At 45.8% G+C, this 21,513-nt stretch overlaps 1 protein-coding gene and 1 long non-coding RNA gene across 2 annotated transcripts in view; both read right to left on the bottom strand.

Annotated features, from left to right (window-relative positions):
• The window catches only part of LOC126992847 (peroxidase-like protein), an 89,081-nt gene that overhangs the window by 51,247 nt on the left and 16,321 nt on the right, over positions 1 to 21,513 (bottom strand).
• On the bottom strand, positions 1,865 to 20,025 carry LOC126992851 (uncharacterized). The gene is made up of 3 exons (XR_007747125.1): positions 19,999 to 20,025; positions 16,912 to 17,020; positions 1,865 to 1,881 (listed from the first exon to the last, which is right to left on the bottom strand). It is a non-coding gene; the product is annotated as an uncharacterized LOC126992851 (long non-coding RNA).

A 21,513-nucleotide genomic window follows, 5' to 3' on the forward strand; every position in this document is an offset into this window, starting at 1 on the left:
GAGGAAAGAAAAATATGGAAAAGAAAAAAAAAGTTTGAATGAGAAAAAGGAGGAGGAGGAGGAGGAGGAAGGAGGAAAAGGAGGCTTGTGAGTGCGTGAGTGCGTGCGTGCGGGTGAAAGTCATATTCCGAACCTAACATGAAAAATGAGTGCGTAGGATCACCACAACCTCTTCTAACCCCCACCCCCCACACAAAAAATGAGTGCATTCGTGAGTGAGTGAGTGTGTGCGTTCGTGAGTGAGTGCGTGTGTGAGTGCGTGTGGGTCAAGTTACTCACGTTTCTGCCACAGCTGCCGTTCGTGTTGCCTCATAATCCCCCAAGCCTTGACACCCGCGCTAAAGCAATCCGTCAGAAGCTCCTCGGCCTCCCGCATAACCCTCGGACTCAACTTCAAGTCCTCACTCCCCTGCGCTTCCGACCCCCTGCCCACCAGCGCTTGCATGAGGTCAGGGGTCATGCGTTGGCCCCCCCAGGTCGGGCGTTGCGTCCTGGGGTGTCCGCTTGGGGTCAGTCTGGGTCGGGAGTTAGTCTGTCGCTTCGTTCTGGGTCCTGGGTCAGTTGGTGTGTGTGCTAGAAGGTGTTAGTGGCAGTCAGTCAGAGAGAGAGGGGAACATGTGTTAAGGGAATTGTGTGTATTTACCTTGTTGTATTTACCTAGTTGTAGCTGTAGTTGTAGGCCTGGGCTTTACGCTCGTGTGGTTCCGTCTCCGTATCTATGGAGTGGGTGTGTGTATGTGTGTGTGTGTGACCTACCATGTGTAAAGGGTAGAGTGTGTTCGGTGTGTGCGTTAGGGTGTGCCGGCAAGCTAGTCTTCACGGCATCTGTTAATTACACCTGGGACTTCGCTGAACACGCTATACTGTGATTTATACCTGATTTTTAAGTGTTATATTTGTGTTTATTATGGGATTATTATGTTCCAGTGTGTGTCATTGTTAAGTTGGGCTCCATGGCTACACACACACACACACACACACACACACACACACACACGATCACTAGTCATGTCAGTATAGTTCTGTAGATTTCGATAGGCCTTTTCCATAATGAAACACACACACACACACACACACACACACACACACACACACCAATCACTAGTCATGTCAGAATAGGCCTCCCCATAGGCTCACAAGATGGTCAGAGAAAGGAAATAATAATAATAATGTCATAGTCAAACTAGGTCATTGAGGGTATTTAGGGTCATCCTAGGTCACTCCTCCCTCCCCTCCATCCTTCCCCCCCTGTACTGACCTCACTATCATCATCATCATCATCATCATTATCATTATATTACATACGTACACATAGATCAGTAAATCTCTCTCTCTCTCTCTCTCTCTCTCTCTCTCTCTCTCTCACACACACACACACACACACACACAGAAATATACACTTAGAAATATTAACCGATGAAATTAAAAGAAAAAAGAAAACACACACACACACACACACACACACACACACACACACACACACACACACACACAGAAATATACACTTAGAAATATTAACCGTTGAAATTAAAAGAAAAAAGAAAACACACACACACACACACACACACACACACACACCAACACTCACGTGCTTCCCAGAGGTTCCACTCGGAGTCCCTCATGTTGGTGATGTCGCATCTTGTCGGGAATGATGAAGTTGGGGCTGGCGGTCTTCCACTTCGTCAGGTCCACACCCTTGATATGCTTCCCCTGGCAGGCCATTGGGGCATTCCTGTGCGTGGAGAACTTGGTTAACTATCGCCTGGTTCTCTGTCTGTCTGCCTAGCTACCCGTGCCTTTCCTAACCAAAGCCATCCCCTCATAGTGACAATATAAGAACTTGAGAACATAAGGAGTCTGCAAGAGGCCATTGGGGCATTCCTGTGCGTGGAGAACTTGGTTAACTATCGCCTGGTTCTCTGTCTGTCTGCCTAGCTACCCGTGCCTTCCTTAACCAAAGACTTTCCCTCGTAGTGACAATATAAGAACTTGAGAACATAAGGAGGCTACAAGAGGCCATTGGGGTGTTCCTGTGAGTGGAGAGCTTGGTTAACTATCACCTGGTCCTCAGTCTGTCTGTCCAGCTATCCGTCCCTTCCTTAACCCAAAACATTCCCTCATAATGGCAACACATGCGTAGACGTAACACATAGCTCGTCACATAAACACACACACACACGCATCTATCCAGCATTCACGTTCTATCTATCTATGTAACTATTTTCAAACTGGCGATCTGGCGCTCTGAGATGCTTAAGAATACAAGCTTAAAACTATCGTAAACACACTTATTAAAACAGCACATACTGACTCATACAGAACCTCATAGTTTGACCGTCATTCTCATACTTACAGGAAGGAATCAGCCTCCAGCATGACCTTGGGCTGGACGTGCTGGAGCTTGTCGCTGTTGTCGCAGATCACACGTCCCAGGCTGGTCTTGTGGAGCTCGTAAAGTTGTTCTGAAAGTGTTTATTGAACGTACGTGACCCAAAAATTGACTTGGTATATCTTTAAACACCATCTAGATATATGTTATTGCTGACGCAGGAAAATATTTAGGTTGGTAATCTTAACCCGGTAGCAGCGACGGGCCAAATTTGTGTCTTTACCGTGTAGCAGCGACGGGCCAAATTTGAGGCTTTACCGTGTAGCAGCGACGGGCCAAATTTGTGTCTTTACCATGTAGCAGCGACGGGCCAAATTTGTGTCTTTACCGTGTAGCAGCGACGGGCCAAATTTGAGGCTTTACCGTGTAGCAGCGACGGGCCAAATTTGTGGCTTTACCATGTAGCAGCAACGCCAAATTTGTGGCTTTACCATGTATAGCAACGACGGGCCAAATTTGTGGCTTTACTGATATATGAGTGACGGGCCAAATTTGCTTTACCATGTAGCAACGACAGGCCAAATTGTGGCTTTACCGTGTAGCAACGACAGAATTTATTGGCTTTACCGTGTTGCAGCGACGGGCCAAATTTGTGGCTTTACCGTGTAGCGACAGGCCAAATTGTGGCTTTACCGTGTAGCAGCGACGGGCCAAATTTGTGGCTTTACCGTGTAGCAGCGACGGGCCAAATTGTGGCTTTACCGTGTAGCAGCGACGGGCCAAATTGTAGCTTTACAAATGTGGCAACGACAAATTTGTGGCTTTACCGTGTAGCAGCGACGGGCCAATATTTGTGGCTTTACCGTGTAGCAGCGACAGGATAAATTTGTGGCTTTACCGTGTAGCAGCGACAGGCCAAATTTGTGGCTTTACCGTGTAGCAACGACAGGCCAAATTGTGGCTTTACCTTGTAGCAGCGATGGGCCAAATTTGTGGCTTTACCGTGTAGCAGCGACGGGCCAAATTTGTGTCTTTACCGTGTAGCAGCGACGGGCCAAATTTGTGGCTTTACCGTGTAGCAGCGACGGGCCAAATTTGTGTCTTTACCGTGTAGCAGCGACGGGCCAAATTTGTGGCTTTACCGTGTAGCAGCGACGGGCCAAATTTGTGCCATGATGTAACACCCCCCAAAAGATGATACATAAACTGATCACAAATGCTTTGATATATATTATGAAATGGTTTGTATGGAAGATGATTTTCCTCATTTTTCTTGCTTAGAAGGACCATTAAGAAACATGATACCCGCTGTTACCGGGTTAAACACTTCTCTACACACACACACACACACACACACACACACACACACACACACACAGACCGATGCTTAATTTACGATGTTTTTGTTTGTATCTATGTATATGATGTTTTGATAGCAATAAATATATACTTACTAACTTACACACACACACACACACACACACAGACCGATGCTTAATTTACGATGTTTTTGTTTGTATCTATGTATATGATGTTTTGATAGCAATAAATATTTACTTACTAACACCGACGTAAGTGTTAACATTCAACACTCCCTGAACGTGCACGTTCATGAGAGAGGCATACATAGCCGACTCCTATAGATCTGGACCTCCTCTTTCCAGTGGTGGTGTTTTGGTTTCTAGCTGTGATGAAGAGTTTTGAGATACAGAGGTTAAAACAGACCCCCATTGGACGACACCAGCACCACAGGAATAGTGGTTAACCACGCCTACTGGAAAGGTTAACTTCCTCACCCTATACCTAAAGTCATCCTCATCACCCTTCCTTCACCACCCCTATAAGGACAAACACATATCTCTCACCCCTTCACTCTTCTCACCCTTCCTCACCCCCCACACATCACTCACCCCTTCACTCTTGTCACCCTTCCTCACCCCCCACACATCACTCACCCCTTCACTCTTGTCACCCTTCCTCACCCCCCTATAGCAAGGACAAACACATATCTCACCCCTTCACTCTTGTCACCCTTCCTCACCCCCACACATCACTCACCCCTTCACTCTTGTCACCCTTCCTCACCCCCACACATCACTCACCCCTTCACTCTTGTCACCCTTCCTCACCCCCACACACCTCACCCCCTATAGCAAGGACAAACACATATCTCTCACCCCTTCACTCTTGTCAGCCTGCCTCACCCAGCACACATCACTCACCCCTTCACTCTTGTCACCCTTCCTCACCCCCCACACATCACTCACCCCTTCACTCTTGTCACCCTTCCTCACCCCCCACACATCACTCACCCCTTCACTCTTGTCACCCTTCCTCACCCCCCACACATCACTCACCCCTTCACTCTTGTCACCCTTCCTAACCCCCTATAGCAAGGACAAACAGATCTCTCACCCCTTCACTCTTGTCACCCTTCCTCACCCCCTCTAGTAGCAAACACATCTCTCACCCCTTCACTCTTGTCACCCTTCCTGACCCGCTCTAGCAAGGACAAACACATATCTCTCACCCCTTCACTCTTGTCACCCTTCCTCACCCCCCTCTAGCAAGGACAAACACATATCTCTCACCCCTTCAATATTGTCACCATTCCTCTACACACACAGATCACTCACCCCTTCACTCTTGTCACCCTTCCTCACCCCCCACACATCACTCACCCCTTCACTCTTGTCACCCTTCCTCACCCCCCACACATCACTCACCCCTTCACTCTTGTCACCCTTCCTCACCCCCCACACATCACTCACCCCTTCACTCTTGTCACCCTTCCTCACCCCCCTATAGCAAGGACAAACACATATCTCTCACCCCTTCACTCTTGTCACCCTTCCTCACCCCCCTCTAGCAAGGAAAACACACACATCACTCACCCCTTCCTTGGTACAGGTGCACATGACACAGGGTGATATGCGCTCGGCTGCCCCGATGTCAATATCAGTCTTGCCGACCCCACATGACACGCGCTCCTTCCACAGCTCCGGGTTGATCCCCGGCAGGTCACGGCGGGACACACGAGGGTTCCTGAAACATCAATGGGATCATCACTGTGTCTGGTTGGTGGGATGAGAAGTTTCCGCCTCCCATGTTGACAATTTCCAGAGGTCAAAAATGAGGTTAACTGGGTTCTCATGTCTGTGTTTTGGGGTTCCTGGTACAGAGAAAGGGTCAAACTACCACTGGGGTCATAAAACTCCCCCTGGAAATGCCCTGAACTCATATGAAAGCCTAATCAAATATGCGTGTTCTTAGGTTCTTGGTACAGAGGAAGGGTCAAACTACCACTGGGGTCATAAAACTACCCCTGGAAGTGCCCAAATCTCCTATGAAAGCCTTGTCAAATATATGTTTTCTTAGGTTCACAGTACAGATGGAGGTTCACACTACTACCAGGGTCATGAAACTACCCCTGGAAATGCCCTGAACTCCTAGGAAAGTCTTGTCAAATATATTTCTTAGGTTCACAGTACAGATGGAGGTTCACACTACTACCAGGGTCATGAAACTACCCCTGGAAATGCCCTGAACTCCTAGGAAAGTCTTGTCAAATATATTTCTTAGGTTCACAGTACAGATAAAGGTTCAAACTACCACCAGGGTCATAAAACTACCCCCGGAAATGCCCCAAACTCCTATGAAAGTCTTGTCAGATATGTTTCTCAGATTCTTGGTACAGAGGAAGGTTCAAACTACCACTGGGGTCATAAAAATACCCCTGAAAATGCCCTGAACTCGTATGAAAGCCTAGTCAAATATGCGTGTTCTTAGGTTCTTGGTACAGAGAAAGGTTCAAACTACCACTGGGGTCATAAAAATACCCCTGAAAATGCCTACAACTCATACGAAAGCCTAGTCAAATATATATAAGTTTTACCTGACTTCTGCACATTGAACGGAAAAAACACCCAAGAAAACCCGGATAATCTTCTCTGTGGCCTTGGGAAACAGTTGTAATGTGAGCCTGTGACCTTTAACAATACTGACCTAACCCCCAAACAGTCTCACTTACAGGAAGGGGTCAGGAAGGTCAAAGACGGACCGCTGCTCACTCTCCACATTATCACAGTTATCGCAGAGCATCTTGGCAAGCGTGACCTGCAAGAGTTACACACGATAGAATTATTACTTACGACACAAGCAAAGAACTTATTGACAGACTGCTAAAAAACACTCATTCAGACTTACATAGAGATTTAGTATACTTATTAATACACACACTCACACTATATAAGGAAGGAAAGGACTTAGAACTTATTGACAGACTTTGCAAGGAAAAAACTCACACTAACATAGAGATTTAGTAGACATATTAACACACATACACTCACACTATATAAGGAAGGAAAGGACTTAGAACTTATTGATAGACTTTGCAAGGATAAACTCACTCATAACAACATAGTGATTTAAAATGCCTGATAGAATGTGTTTGATAGATTATGTGTGCTTCAGTATTAGTGGACTTGAGAGGAGGAGGAGGAGGAGGAGGAAAGGAGGGAGAGAGAGAGGAGGAAGAGAGGGAGGAAGAGAAGGTGAGGAAAGAAATGAAGAAAGGTTGAGAGAGGAAGGAGAATACCAAGAAAATAAGAAAAGAGAAAAAAATTACATACGATTTGACAGAGACTCACCTCAGGAGAGAGAGAGAGAGAGAGAGAGAGAGAGAGAGAGAGAGAGAGAGAGAGAGAGAGAGAGAGAGAGAGAGAGAGAGAGAGAGAGAGAGAGAGAGAGAGAGAGAGAGAGAGAGAGAGAGAGAGAGAGAGAGAGAGAGAGAGAGAGAGAGAGAGAGGAAGGAGAATACCAAGAAAATAAGAAAAGAGAAAAAAATTACATATACGATTTCCCTTCGCCCGAGACTCACCTTCCTTATCTCCGTCAGCTGTGGGTCGGTGAATCGTACCAAGGGGTCAGAATTTTCGTACCAGAGGCGTCACCCTTCCGAAGGTTTCCGAACTGGATGCCGAGGATACAGCCGAAGGTGGGTCCTACGAGTCCTCCGTGGAGTGGCGTTTCCATTAGGCCGCCAGTGAAGAGGTCAGTATCGTCGACGCGTGCGTACGTCCGCCTCAAACGCTCAATGACCGGCCGTGCGATTTCCCGGTGTAGGTCATCAAAGCTTCTCGCTCGCGTAAGGTTACACAGCGCTCGGTACTCATTATAAGGTTGTAGTCCATGATCGCGACCTCTCTGGATATTCAGTGATGCAAGGCCAAGCCCAGAGAACGGCCTTTTCTTGTCCTTGAATAGATGGTTCGTGACCTCATCCGTCAAGAACTGGTCAAGCGTTTCCATGGAGACAGTCGTGAGCCCTCGGATAATTTAGTCGAGCATTCCCGGCTGGTAGAGCAAGTCTGGGTTGAAGAAGTGCTCGCTCAGCTTGACGGGAGGGTCCTGCTTGGCGAAGATTCCGTCCATCCGCTCCAGGGAAGGCTTCAGCAGGGAGTGGCCGAGGCGGAAGGCTATTCCACACTCGTTGAAGACCGTAGGGTTGCAATATGCGTCGTAACCTGCCGAGGGGAGATGGAAGAGAAGGAGAGAGTGAGCTGTGTTAGAATCTGAACAGAGGAGGATGAACAACTTGTCATACGAGGACAGACTTAAGCATTTAAATCTGCACTCTCTGGGTTAGCTATTGTGTGTAACCAAAACAACACTTCTATCATGTATTTGAGGTTTATTTTACGTCATAAGGAGGTCAGAGTTTTATTTCAAAGAGCGCAAGTCACCCTCAAGCTTTACGTAGCACTAGTTAGCCATCAAGAGTGTGCCTCTTAAGCTTAGTGCCCCTTGAACATAGTGCCCTACAACCCTTAGTGGCACCCTAGAGGCTCTCACCTTCATAGTGTCCCTCTTGCAGCAGGTTAAGGCCATACAGGTTGACTGCGTTCCATCCCAGGACTCTCGGCAGCCACTCATTGTACGTCACATGTTGGTTGATGGCCGTCACGATCCGGCGAGCGTTCTGGAAGAGCTGCTCGTCGCTCCAGTGCTTGTTGAGGCGCTTGAGCTCCCCAGCGACGCGGTTGTGCTCACGCATCATGAGGGTGTGAAGCGCGATGAGACCTGGCTGCTCAGAGGCCGAGTGTCCCCTGGGAGAAAAAGTACAACAAGAAAAATAAAGATTGGATTAAAAAGACGAAGATGAAGAATTAGAGGAAAAAAAGGAAGAAGAATTAGAGGAAGAAAAGAAAGAAAAAGAAGAATTAGGGAAAGAAAAAGAAGAAGAAAAAGAATTAGAGGAAGAAAAAGAAGAAGAAAAGAATTAGAGGAAGAAAAAGAAGAAGAAAAGAATTAAAGGAAGAAAAAGAAGAAAAATAATTAGAGGAAGAAAAAGAAAAAAATAATTAGAAGAAGAAAAAGGAAGAAGAAAAGAATTAGAGGAAGAAAAGGAAGAAAAAGAATTAGAGGAAGAAAAAGAAGAAGAAAATAATTAAAGGAAGAAAAAGAAGAAAAATAATTAGAGGAAGAAAAGAAGAAAAATAATTAGGAGAAGAAAAAGAAGAAGAAGAAGAATTAGAGGAAGAAAAAGAAGAAGAATTAGAGGAAGAAAAAGAAGAAGAAAAAGAATTAGAGGAAGAAAAAGGACAAGAAAAGGAATTAGAGGAAGAAAAAGAAGAAAAAGAATTAGAGGAAGAAAAAGAAAAAGAAGAAGAATTAGAGGAAGAAAAAGAAGAAGAAAAAGAATTAGAGGATGAAAAAAAAAAGAAGAAGAAAAAAAATTGAAGAAGAAAAGAATTAGAGTAAGAAAAAGAATTAGAGAAAGAAAAAGAAGAAGAAAAAGAAATAGAAGAAGAAAAAGAAGAAGAAAAGAATTAGAGTAAGAAAAATAATTACGGTAGAGAAAGAAAAAGAAGAAGAAAAAAGAATTAGAGGAAGAAAAAGAAGAAGAAAAAGAATTAGAAGAAGAAAAAGAAGAAGAAAAAGAATTAGAAGAAGAAAAGAAGAAGAAAAAGAATTAGAGGAAGAAAAAGAAGAAGAAAAGAATTAGAGTAAGAAAAAGAATTAGAGAAAGAAAAAGAAGAAAAAAGAATTAGAGGAAGAAAAAGAAGAAGAAAAAGAATTAGAAGAAGAAAAAGAAGAAGAAGAATTAGAAGAAGAAAAGAAGAAGAAAAAGAATTAGAGGAAGAAAAAGAAGAAAAAAAAGAATTAGAAGAAGAAAAAGAAGAAGAAAAAGAATTAGAGGAAGAGAAAGAAGAAGAATTAGAGGAAGAAAAAGAAGAAGAAAAAGAATTAGAGGAAGAAAAAGAAGACGAATTAGAGGAAGATAAAGAAGAAGAATTAGAGGAAGAAAAAGAAGAAGAAAAAGAATTAGAGGAAGAAAAAGAAGACGAAAAAGAATTAGAGGAAGAAAAAGAAGAAGAAGAAGAATTAGAGGAAGAAAAAGAAGAAGAAAAAGAATTAGTGGAAGAAAAAGAAGAAGAAAAGAATTAAAGGAAGAAAAAGAAGAAAATAATTAGAAGAAGAAAAAGGACAAGAAAAATAGTTAGAAGAAGAAAAATAATTAAGAGGAAGAAAAGGGTGTTCTGTGTATAGTGCCAAGGGTCGTGTATAGTGCCAAGGGTGTTCTGTATAGTGCCAGGCTGTTCTATAGTGCCAAGGGTGTTCTGTATAGTGCCAGGCTGTTCTATAGTGCCAAGGGTGTTCTGTATAGTGCCAGGCTGTTCTATAGTGCTAAGGGTGTTCTGTGTATAGTGCCAAGGGTCGTGTATAGTGCCAAGGGTGTTCTGTATAGTGCCAGGCTGTTCTATAGTGCTAAGGGTGTTCTGTGTATAGTGCCAAGGGTCGTGTGTAGTGCCAAGGGTGTTCTGTATAGTGCCAGGCTGTTCTATAGTGCCAAGGGTGTTCTGCATATAGTGTCAAGCTGTTGTATATAGTGCCAAGATGTTCTATAGTGCCAAGGGTCGTGTGTAGTGCCAAGCTGTTGTATATAGTGCCAAGATGTTCTATAGTGCCAAGGGTCGTGTGTAGTGCCAAGCTGTTGTATATAGTGCCAAGATGTTCTATAGTGCCAGGGGTCGTGTGTAGTGCCAAGCTGTTGTATATAGTGCCAAGATGTTCTATAGTGCCAAGGGTCGTGTGTAGTGCCAAGCTGTTGTATATAGTGCCAAGCTGTTGTATATAGTGCCAAGATGTTCTATAGTGCCAAGGGTCGTGTGTAGTGCCAAGCTGTTGTATATAGTGCCAAGATGTTCTATAGTGCCAAGGGTTGTGTGTAGTGCCAAGGGTGTTCTGTATAGTGCCAAGATGTTCTATAGTGCCAAGGGTCGTGTGTAGTGCCAAGCTGTTGTATATAGTGCCAAGATGTTCTATAGTGCCAAGGGTCGTATGTAGTGCCAAGCTGTTGTATATAGTGCCAAGATGTTCTATAGTGCCAAGGGTCGTATGTAGTGCCAAGCTGTTGTATATAGTGCCAAGATGTTCTATAGTGCCAAGGGTCGTATGTAGTGCCAAGCTGTTGTATATAGTGCCAAGATGCAGTGTGTAGTATCAGGGTGTTCTATAGTGCCAGGGGTTGTGTGTAGTGCCAAGGGTGTTCTGTATAGTGCCAAGATGTTCTATAGTGCCAGGGGTCGTGTGTAGTGCCAAGCTGTTGTATATAGTGCCAAGATGTTCTATAGTGCCAAGGGTCGTGTGTAGTGCCAAGCTGTTGTATATAGTGCCAAGATGTTCTATAGTGCCAGGGGTTGTGTGTAGTGCCAAGGGTGTTCTGTATAGTGCCAAGATGTTCTATAGTGCCAGGGGTCGTGTGTAGTGCCAAGCTGTTGTATATAGTGCCAAGATGTTCTATAGTGCCAGGGGTCGTGTGTAGTGCCAAGCTGTTGTATATAGTGCCAAGATGTTCTATAGTGCCAGGGGTCGTGTGTAGTGCCAAGCTGTTGTATATAGTGCCAAGATGTTCTATAGTGCCAAGGGTCGTGTGTAGTGCCAAGCTGTTGTATATAGTGCCAAGATGTTCTATAGTGCCAAGGGTCGTGTGTAGTGCCAAGGGTGTTCTGTATAGTGCCAAGATGTTCTATAGTGCCATTGGTCGGTTGTTGTGCCAAGCTGTTGTCTATAGTGCCAAGATGTTCTATAGTGCCAAGGGTCGTGTGTAGTGCCAAGCTGTTGTGTATAGTGCCAAGATGTTCTATAGTGCCAAGGGTTGTGTGTAGTGCCAAGGGTGTTCTGTATAGTGCCAAGATGTTCTATAGTGCCAAGGGTCGTGTGTAGTGCCAAGCTGTTGTATATAGTGCCAAGATGTTCTATAGTGCCAAGGGTCGTGTGTAGTGCCAAGCTGTTGTATATAGTGCCAAGATGTTCTATAGTGCCAAGGGTCGTGTGTAGTGCCAAGCTGTTGTGTATAGTGCCAAGATGTTCTATAGTGCCAAGGGTTGTGTGTAGTGCCAAGGGTGTTCTGTATAGTGCCAAGATGTTCTATAGTGCCAAGGGTCGTGTGTAGTGCCAAGCTGTTGTATATAGTGCCAAGATGCAGTGTGTAGTATCAGGGTGTTCTATAGTGCCAGGGTGTGTATGGCACTCTCTGGGGACCTACCTCCTATGAAACACCTTCCTGATGGTGCCCGGCACTCATGATTCTCCTGCTCAGTGGGCAGCAGCAGCTTGCCTCTCAAGGGGTTAGGAGTGCCACGCAGCTTGCCAACCTGTAGAGTGACAATGGTGATATTAGCCTCTCTCTCTCTCTCTCTCTCTCTCTCTCTCTCTCTCTCTCTCTCTCTCTCTCTCTCTCTCCTTTCCTTACTCACACACACACACACACACACACACACACACACACACACATACCTTTGTTGATGGGCGTGAAGATGATGTCATGGTTGATAAGCTGCCCCCATTGCATGACCATGAGGGTGTAGCGAACATGAGGAGCCAGGACATCGTTCTGTACCGTCTCCGCCAGTTCTTCTCCCCTGCACAGTTGCTGTCCATATACAGGGGCCTTGTCTGCCCTCGTATGGAGTATGCATCTCATGTGTGGGGGGGCTCCACTCACACAGCTCTTCTGGACAGAGTGGAGGCTAAGGCTCTTCGTCTCATCAGCTTTTCTCCTCATACTGATAGTCTTCTACCTCTTAAATTCCGCCGCAATGTTGCCTCTCTTTCTATCTTCTATCGATATTTCCACGCTGACTGCTCTTCTGAACTTGCTAACTGCATGCCTCCCCCCCTCCCGCGGCCCCGCTGCACTCGACTTTCTACTCATGCTCATCCCTATACTGTCCAAACCCCTTATGCAAGAGTTAACCAGCATCTTCACTCTTTCATCCCTCACGCTGGTAAACTCTGGAACAATCTTCCTTCATCTGTATTTCCTCCTGCCTACAACTTAAACTCTTTCAAGAGGAGGGTATCAGGACACCTCTCCTCCCGAAACTGACCTATCTTTCGGCCACCTCTTTGGATTCTTTTTAGGAGCAGTGAGTAGCGGGCTTTTTTTTATTAATGTTTGTTTTTTGTGTGCCCTTGAACTGTCTCCTTTGCTGTAAAAAAAAAAAAAAATAAAAAAATAAAATGTTCGTAGAGATTAGCCGAGGGGAGGGAAGCGGCTGACCTGTGATTGACGTAGCTCGGGGTTTTGATAGCCCTGGAAATGGAGGTAGAATAGTGGGGTTAATAGTAGTAGTAGTAGTAGTAGTAGTAGTAGTAGTAGTGGCTTAGATAGGCCTGGAAATAGGGTTGTAGTAATGGTAGTAGTTGTAGTAGTAGTAGTAGTAGTAGTAGTAGTAGTAGTAGTAGTAGTAGTAGTAGTAGTAGTAGTAGTGGCTTAGATAGGCCTGGAAATAGGGTTGTAGTAATGGTAGTAGTTGTAGTAGTAGTAGTAGTAGTAGTAGTAGTAGTAGTAGTTATAATTTGTTTGTCTATACATATACACATACATGCATATTCTCTCTCTCTCTCTCTCTCTCTCTCTCTCTCATTTTCTTTCATTTTCTTTCCCTTCTTTTCCCTTCTTTTCTTTTTTCTTCTCTTCTCTTCCCTTCCCTTCCCTTCCCTACCCTTCCCTTCTCTTCTCTTCTCTTCTCTTCTCTTCTCTTCTCTTCTCTTCCCTTCCCTTCTCTCATAACCTGTCAATAACACACACACACACACACACACACACACACACACACACACAGAATTGATATTACGTAATCCTCATCTAACTTAACACACACACACACGCAGACACACACAGACACAACCCCCCCTCACACACACACACACACGCAGACACACACAGACACAACCCCCCCCTCACACACACACACACACACACACAGACACAACACACCCTCACACACACACACACACACAGAAGCAACCCCCCCACACACACACACACACACGCAGACACACACAGACACAACCCCCCCTCACACACACACACACACGCAGACACACACAACCCCCTCACACACACACACACGCAGACACACACAGACACAACCCCCCCTCACACACACACACACACGCAGACACACACAGACACAACCCCCCCTCACACACACACACACACGCAGACACACACAGACACAACCCCCCCTCACACACACACACACACACAGAAGCAACCCCCCCTCACACACACACACACACGCAGACACACAGACACAACCCCCTCACACACACACACACGCAGACACACACAGACACAGCCCCCTCACACACACACACACACGCAGACACACACAGACACAACCCCCCCCTCACACACACACACACACACACTCACCACCTTCATAGGAGGGCCTCAACAGACGACTCTTGGCCCGGAATGACTTGCCGAAGGACGGGAAATTCAGGTTATTGCACCATCCTGTCGCCGTACGGAATCGTGGTGTATGGTCGCAAGGCAGGTCTGGTCGTCACACTCAAACACACTGGGGATTTCCATGATGTCGCTCACGTCAATGTTTGCCAACACTTCCATCAGGTCGAGGACGTTGCTTGGTGACCCGGATTCAGTGTCCTTCAGCTGGCGGTCACCTGCGTGTGTTTTTCGTGCCCTTATGCTGTCTGACCTGTGGGATGGAGGGGGAAAGATGGGTCAGTTAGTTCTCAGGTCGTGAGAAATGACCTACGTAATGACTTGACCTGACCTGAAGAATGTTAATAGGAATGAAAAAGAAGACAGGAATATAAGGAAAATAAGAAAAGAAAATGAAAGAAAACAATAATAATAATAATAATAATATGAAGAATTAAGGAAGAAGAAACAGAAGAAGAGGAAGAATACCAATAAAAAGAACAATACAAAGAATAAGAGAAGAGAAGATAAGAGAAGAGAAGAGAAGAGAAGAGAAGAGAAGAGAAGAGCCAGTAGTGGTTTGAGGTCATGTTTGAGGTTTGGTAAATACCCGACTCATTGCTAAGGGTCTGGTAAGGCTGGGAAGGACTATATGGCAGGTCAGGTAAGGAAAAAAAGTTTGAATGAGAAAAAGGAGGAGGAGGAGGAGGAAAGAAAAATATGGAGAAGAAAAAAAAATTGAATGAGAAAAAGGAGGAGGAGGAGGAGGAGGAGGAAAGAAAAATATGGAGAAGAACAAAAAGTTTGAATGAGAAAAAGGAGGAGGAGGAGGAGGAGGAGGAGGAGGAGGAAAGAAAACTATGAAGAAGAAAAAAAAGTTTGAATGGGAAAAAGGAAGAGGAGGAGGAGGAGGAGGAGAAGGAGGAGGAGGAAAGAAAAATATGGAAAGAAAAAAAAGTTTGAATGAGAAAAAGGAGGAGGAGGAGGAGGAGGAGGAGGAGGAAAAAAGGAAGAAAAGGAGGAAGGAGGAGAAGGAGGCTTGTGAGTGCGTGAGTGCGTGCGTGCGGGTGAAAATCATATTCCGATCCTAACATGAAAAATGAGTGCGTAGGATCACCACAAGCTCTTCTAACCCCCACCCCCCACACCAAAAATGAGTGCATTCGTGAGTGAGTGCGTGTGTGCGTTCATGAGTGAGTGCGTGTGTGAGTGCGTGTGGGTCAAGTTACTCACGTTTCTGCCACAGCTGCCGTTCGTGTTGCCTCATAATCCCCCAAGCCTCGACACCCGCACTAAAGCAATCCGTCAGAAGCTCCTCGGCCTCCCGCATTACCCTCGGACTCAACTTCAAGTCCTCACTCCCCTGCGCTTCCGACCCCCTGCCCACCAGCGCTTGCATGAGGTCAGGGGTCATGCGTTGGCCCCCCCAGGTCGGGCGTTGCGTCCTGGGGTGTCCGCTTGGGGTCAGTCTGGGTCGGGAGTTAGTCTGTCGCTTCGTTCTGGGTCCATGGTCAGGTGGTTTTAGTGCTAGAAGGTGTTAGTGGCAGTCAGTCAGAGAGAGGGGAACATGTGTTAAGGGAATTGTGTGTATTTACCTTGTTGTATTTACCTAGTTGTAGCTGTAGTTGTAGGCCTGGGCTTTACGCTCGTGTGGTTCCGTCTCCGTATCTATGGAGTGGGTGTGTGTATGTGTGTGTGTGTGACCTACCATGTGTAAAGGGTAGAGTGTGTTCGGTGTGTGCGTTAGGGTGTGCCGGCAAGCTAGTCTTCACGGCATCTGTTAATTACACCTGGGACTTCGCTGAACACGCTATACTGTGATTTATACCTGATTTTTAAGTGTTATATTTGTGTTTATTATGGGATTATTATGCTCCAGTGTGTGTCATTGTTAAGTTGGGCTCCATGGCTACACACACACACACACACACACACACACACACACACACACACACACACACACACACACACACCAATCACTAGTCATGTCAGTATAGTTCTGTAGATTTCGATAGGCCTTTTCCATAAGTAAACACACACACACACACACACACACACACACACACACACACACACACACACACACCAATCACTAGTCATGTCAGCATAGGCCTCCCCATAGGCTCACAAGATGGTCAGAGAAAGAAAATAATAATAATAATGTCATAGTCAAAGTAGGTCATTGTGTGTATTTGGGGTCATCCTAGGTCACTCCCCCCTCCCCTCCATCCTTCCCCCCCCTGTACTGACCTCACTATCATCATCATCATCATCATCATTATCATTATATTACATACGTACATATAGATAAGTAAATCTCTCTCTCTCTCTCTCTCTCTCTCTCTCTCTCTCTCTCTCTCACACACACACACACACAGAAATATACACTTAGAAATATTAACCGATGAAATTAAAAGAAAAAAGAAAACACACACACACACACACACACACACACACACAGAAATATACAGGCTTAGAAATATTAACCGATGAAATTAAAATAAAAAAGAAAACACACACACACACACACACACACACACACACACACAGAAATATACACTTAGAAATATTAACCGATGAAATTAAAAGAAAAAAGAAAACACACACACACACACACACACACACAGAAATATACACTTAGAAATATTAACCGATGAAATTAAAAGAAAAAAGAAAACACACACACACACACACACACACACACACACACACACACACACACACACACACACCAACACTCACGTGCTTCCCAGAGGTTCCACTCGGAGTCCCTCATATTAAAACAGCACATACTGACTCATACAGAACCTCATAGTTTGACCGTCATTCTCATACTTACAGGAAGGAATCAGCCTCCAGCATGACCTTGGGCTGGACGTGCTGGAGCTTGTCGCTGTTGTCGCAGATCACACGTCCCAGGCTGGTCTTGCGGAGCTCGTAAAGTTGTTCTGAAAGTGTTTATTGAACATACGTGAGCCAAAAATTGACTTGGTATATCTTTAAACACCATCTAGATATATGTTATTGGTGACACAGGAAAATATTTAGGTTGGGAATCTTAACCCGGTAGCAGCGATGGGCCAAATTTGTGTCTTTACCGTGTAGCAGCGACGGGCCAAATTTGTGGCTTTACCATGTAGCAGCGACGGGCCAAATTTGTGGCTTTACCATGTAGCAGCGACGGGCCAAATTTGTGGCTTTACCGTGCAGCAGCGACGGGCCAAATTTGTGGCTTTACCGTGTAGCAGCGATGGGCCAAATTTGTGGCTTTACCGTGCAGCAGCGACGGGCCAAATTTGTGGCTTTACCGTGTAGCAGCGACGGGCCAAATTTGTGGCTTTACCGTGTAGCAGCGACGGGCCAAATTTGTGCCATGATGTAACACCCCCAAAAGATGATACATAAACTGATCACAAATGCTTTGATATATATTATGAAATGGTTTGTATGGAAGATGATTTTCCTCATTTTTCTTGCTTAGAAGGACCATTAAGAAACATGATACCCGCTGTTACCGGGTTAAACACTTCTCTAAACACACACACACACACGCACACACACACACACACACACACACACACACACACACACACACACACAGACCGATGCTTAATTTACGATGTTTCTGTTTGCATCTGCGTATATGATGTTTTGATAGCAATAAATATATACTTACTAACTTACACACACACACACACACACACACAGACCGATGCTTAATATACGATGTTTTTGTTTGGTCTATGTATATGATGTTTTGATAGCAATAAATATATCCTTACTAACACACCGACGTAAGTGTTAACATTCAGCACTCCCTGAACGTGCACGTACGTTCGCAAGAGAGGCATACATAGCCAACTCCTATAGATCTGGACCTCCTCTTTCCAGTGGTGTTTTTGGTTTCTAGCTGTGATGAAGAGTTTTTGAGATACAGAGGTTAAAAGAGACCCCCCATTGGACAGCCCAACTGCACCCGAGGGAATAGTGGCGTCCGCACCGCGCGCAAGGAAAGGGTTAAACACCTCTTCCTCACCCTATAGAAAGTCATGCACTGTCACCCTTCCTCACCCTATAGAAAGTCATGCACTGTCACCCCTTCACTCCTGTCACCCTTCCTCACCCTAAAGAAAGGAAAGTCATGCATTGTCACCCCTTCACTCTTGTCACCCTTCCTCACCCCCCTATAGCAAGGACAAACACATATCTCTCACCCCTTCACTCTTGTCACCCTTCCTCACCCCCACCCCACATCACTCACCCCTTCACTCTTGTCACCCTTCCTCACCCACACATGATCACTCACCCCTTCACTCTTGTCACCCTTCCTCACCCCCCTATAGCAAGGACAAACACATATCTCTCACCCCTTCACTCTTGTCACCCTTCCTCACCCCCCACACATCACTCACCCCTTCACTCTTGTCACCCTTCCTCACCCCCCACACATCACTCACCCCTTCACTCTTGTCACCCTTCCTCACCCCCCTATAGCAAGGACAAACACATATCTCTCACCCTTCACTCTTGTCATCCTTCCTCACCCCCACACATCACTCACCCCTTCACTCTTGTCACCCTTCCTCACCCCCACACATCACTCACCCCTTCACTCTTGTCACCCTTCCTCACCCCCACACATCACTCACCTTCACTCTTGTCACCCTTCCTCACCCCCTATAGCAAGGACAAACACATATCTCACCCCTTCACTCTTGTTACCCCTTCCTCACCCCCCCACATCACTCACCCCTTCACTCTTGTCACCCTTCCTCACCCCCAAACATCACTCACCCCTTCACTATTGTCACCCTTCCTCACCCCCTATAGCAAGGACAAACACATATCTCTCACCCCTTCACTCTTGTCACCCTTCCTCACCCCCCACACATCTCTCACCCCTTTACTCTTGTCACCCTTCCTCACCCCCACACATCACTCACCCCTTCACTCTTGTCACCCTTCCTCCCCCACACATCACTCACCCCTTCACTCTTGTCACCCTTCCTCACCCCACACATCACTCACCCCTTCACTCTTGTCACCCTTCCTCACCCCCCACACATCACTCACCCTTCACTCTTGTCACCTTCCTCACCCCCACACATCACTCACCCTTCACTCTTGTCACCCTTCCTCACCCCCCACACATCTCTCACCCTTCACTCTTGTCACCCTTCCTCACCCCCACACATCACTCACCCCTTCACTCTTGTCACCCTTCCTCACCCCCACATATCTCACCCCTTCACTCTTGTCACCCTTCCTCACCCCCACACATCACTCACCCCTCCACTCTTGTCACCCTTCCTCACCCCCTATAGCAAGGACAAACAAATATCTCTCACCCTTCACTCTTGTCACCCTTCCTCACCCCCCACACATCACTCACCCCTTCACTTGTCACCCTTCCTCACCCCCCACACATCACTCACCCTTCACTCTTGTCACCCTTCTTCACCCCCCACATCACTCACCCCTTCACTCTTGTCACCCTTCCTCACCCCCCTATAGCAAGGACAAACACATATCTCTCACCCCTTCACTCTTGTCACCCTTCCTCACCCCCCTCTAGCAACGACAAACACATATCTCGCACCCCTTCACTCTTGTCACCCTTCCTCACCCCCTATAGCAAGGACAAACAAATATCTCTCACCCTTCACTCTTGTCACCCTTCCTCACCCCACACATCACTCACCCTTCACTCTTGTCACCCTTCCTCACCCCCTATAGCAAGGACAAACACATATCACTCACCCCTTCACTCTTGTCACCCTTCCGCACCACACACACAAATCACTCACCCCTGCACTCTTGTCACCCTTCCTCACCCCCCTATAGCAAGGACAAACACATCTCTCACCCTTCACTCTTGTCACCCTTCCTCACCCCCTCTAGCAAGGAAAACACACACATCACTCACCCCTTCCTTGGTACAGGTGCACATGACACAGGGTGATATGCGCTCATGCCCTGATGTCAATATCAGTCTTGCCGACCCCACATGACACGCGCTCCTTCCACAGCTCCGGGTTGATCCCCGGCAGGTCACGGCGGGACACACGAGGGTTCCTGAAACATCAATGGGATCATCACTGTGTCTGGTTGGTGGGATGAGAAGTTTCCGCCTCCCATGTTGACAATTTCCAGAGGTCAAAAATGAGGTTAACTGGGTTCTCATGTCTGTGTTTTGGGGTTCCTGGTACAGAGAAAGGGTCAAACTACCACTGGGGTCATAAAACTCCCCCTGGAAATGCCCTGAACTCGTATGAAAGCCTAGTCAAATATGCATGTTCTTATGTTCTTGGTACAGAGGAAGGGTCAAACTACCACTGGGGTCATAAAACTACCCCTGGAAGTGCCCAAATCTATGAAAGCCTTGTCAAATATTTGTTTTCTTAGGTTCACAGTACAGATGGAGGTTCATACTACTACCAGGGTCATGAAACTACCCCTGGAAATGCCCTGAACTCCTAGGAAAGTCTTGTCAAATATATTTCTTAGGTTCACAGTACAGATGGAGGTTCATACTACTACCAGGGTCATGAAACTACCCCTGGAAATGCCCTGAACTCCTAGGAAAGTCTTGTCAAATATATTTCTTAGGTTCACAGTACAGATAAAGGTTCAAACTACCACCAGGGTCATAAAACTACCCCCGGAAATGCCCCAAACTCCTATGAAAGTCTTGTCAGATATGTTTCTCAGATTCTTGGTACAGAGGAAGGTTCAAACTACCACTGGGGTCATAAAAATACCCCTGAAAATGATCTGAACTCGTGTGAAAGCCTAGTCAAATATGCGTGTTCTTAGGTTCTTGGTACAGAGGAAGGGTCAAACTACCACTGGGGTCATAAAAATACCCCTGAAAATGCCTACAACTCATACGAAAGCCTAGTCAAATATATATAAGTCTTACCTGACTTCTGCACATTGAACGGAAAAAACACCCAAGAAAACCCGGATAATCTTCTCTGTGGCCTTGGGAAACAGTTGTAATGTGAGCCTGTGACCTTTAACAATACTGACCTAACCCCCAAACAGTCTCACTTACAGGAAGGGGTCAGGAAGGTCAAAGACGGACCGCTGCTCACTCTCCACATTATCACAGTTATCGCAGAGCATCTTGGCAAGCGTGACCTGCAAGAGTTACACACGATAGAATTATTACTTACGACACAAGCAAAGAACTTATTGACAGACTGCTAAAAAACACTCATTCAGACTTACATAGAGATTTAGTATACTTATTAATACACACACTCACACTATATAAGGAAGGAAAGGACTTAGAACTTATTGATAGACTTTGCAAGGAAAAAACTCACACTAACATAGAGATTTAGTAGACATATTAACACACACACACTCACACTATATAAGGAAGGAAAGGACTTAGAACTTATTGATAGACTTTGCAAGGAAAAAACTCACACTA

This window comes from Eriocheir sinensis, unplaced genomic scaffold (genome assembly GCF_024679095.1).
Source record: "Eriocheir sinensis breed Jianghai 21 unplaced genomic scaffold, ASM2467909v1 Scaffold51, whole genome shotgun sequence".
Taxonomy (NCBI): Eukaryota; Metazoa; Arthropoda; class Malacostraca; order Decapoda; family Varunidae; genus Eriocheir; species Eriocheir sinensis.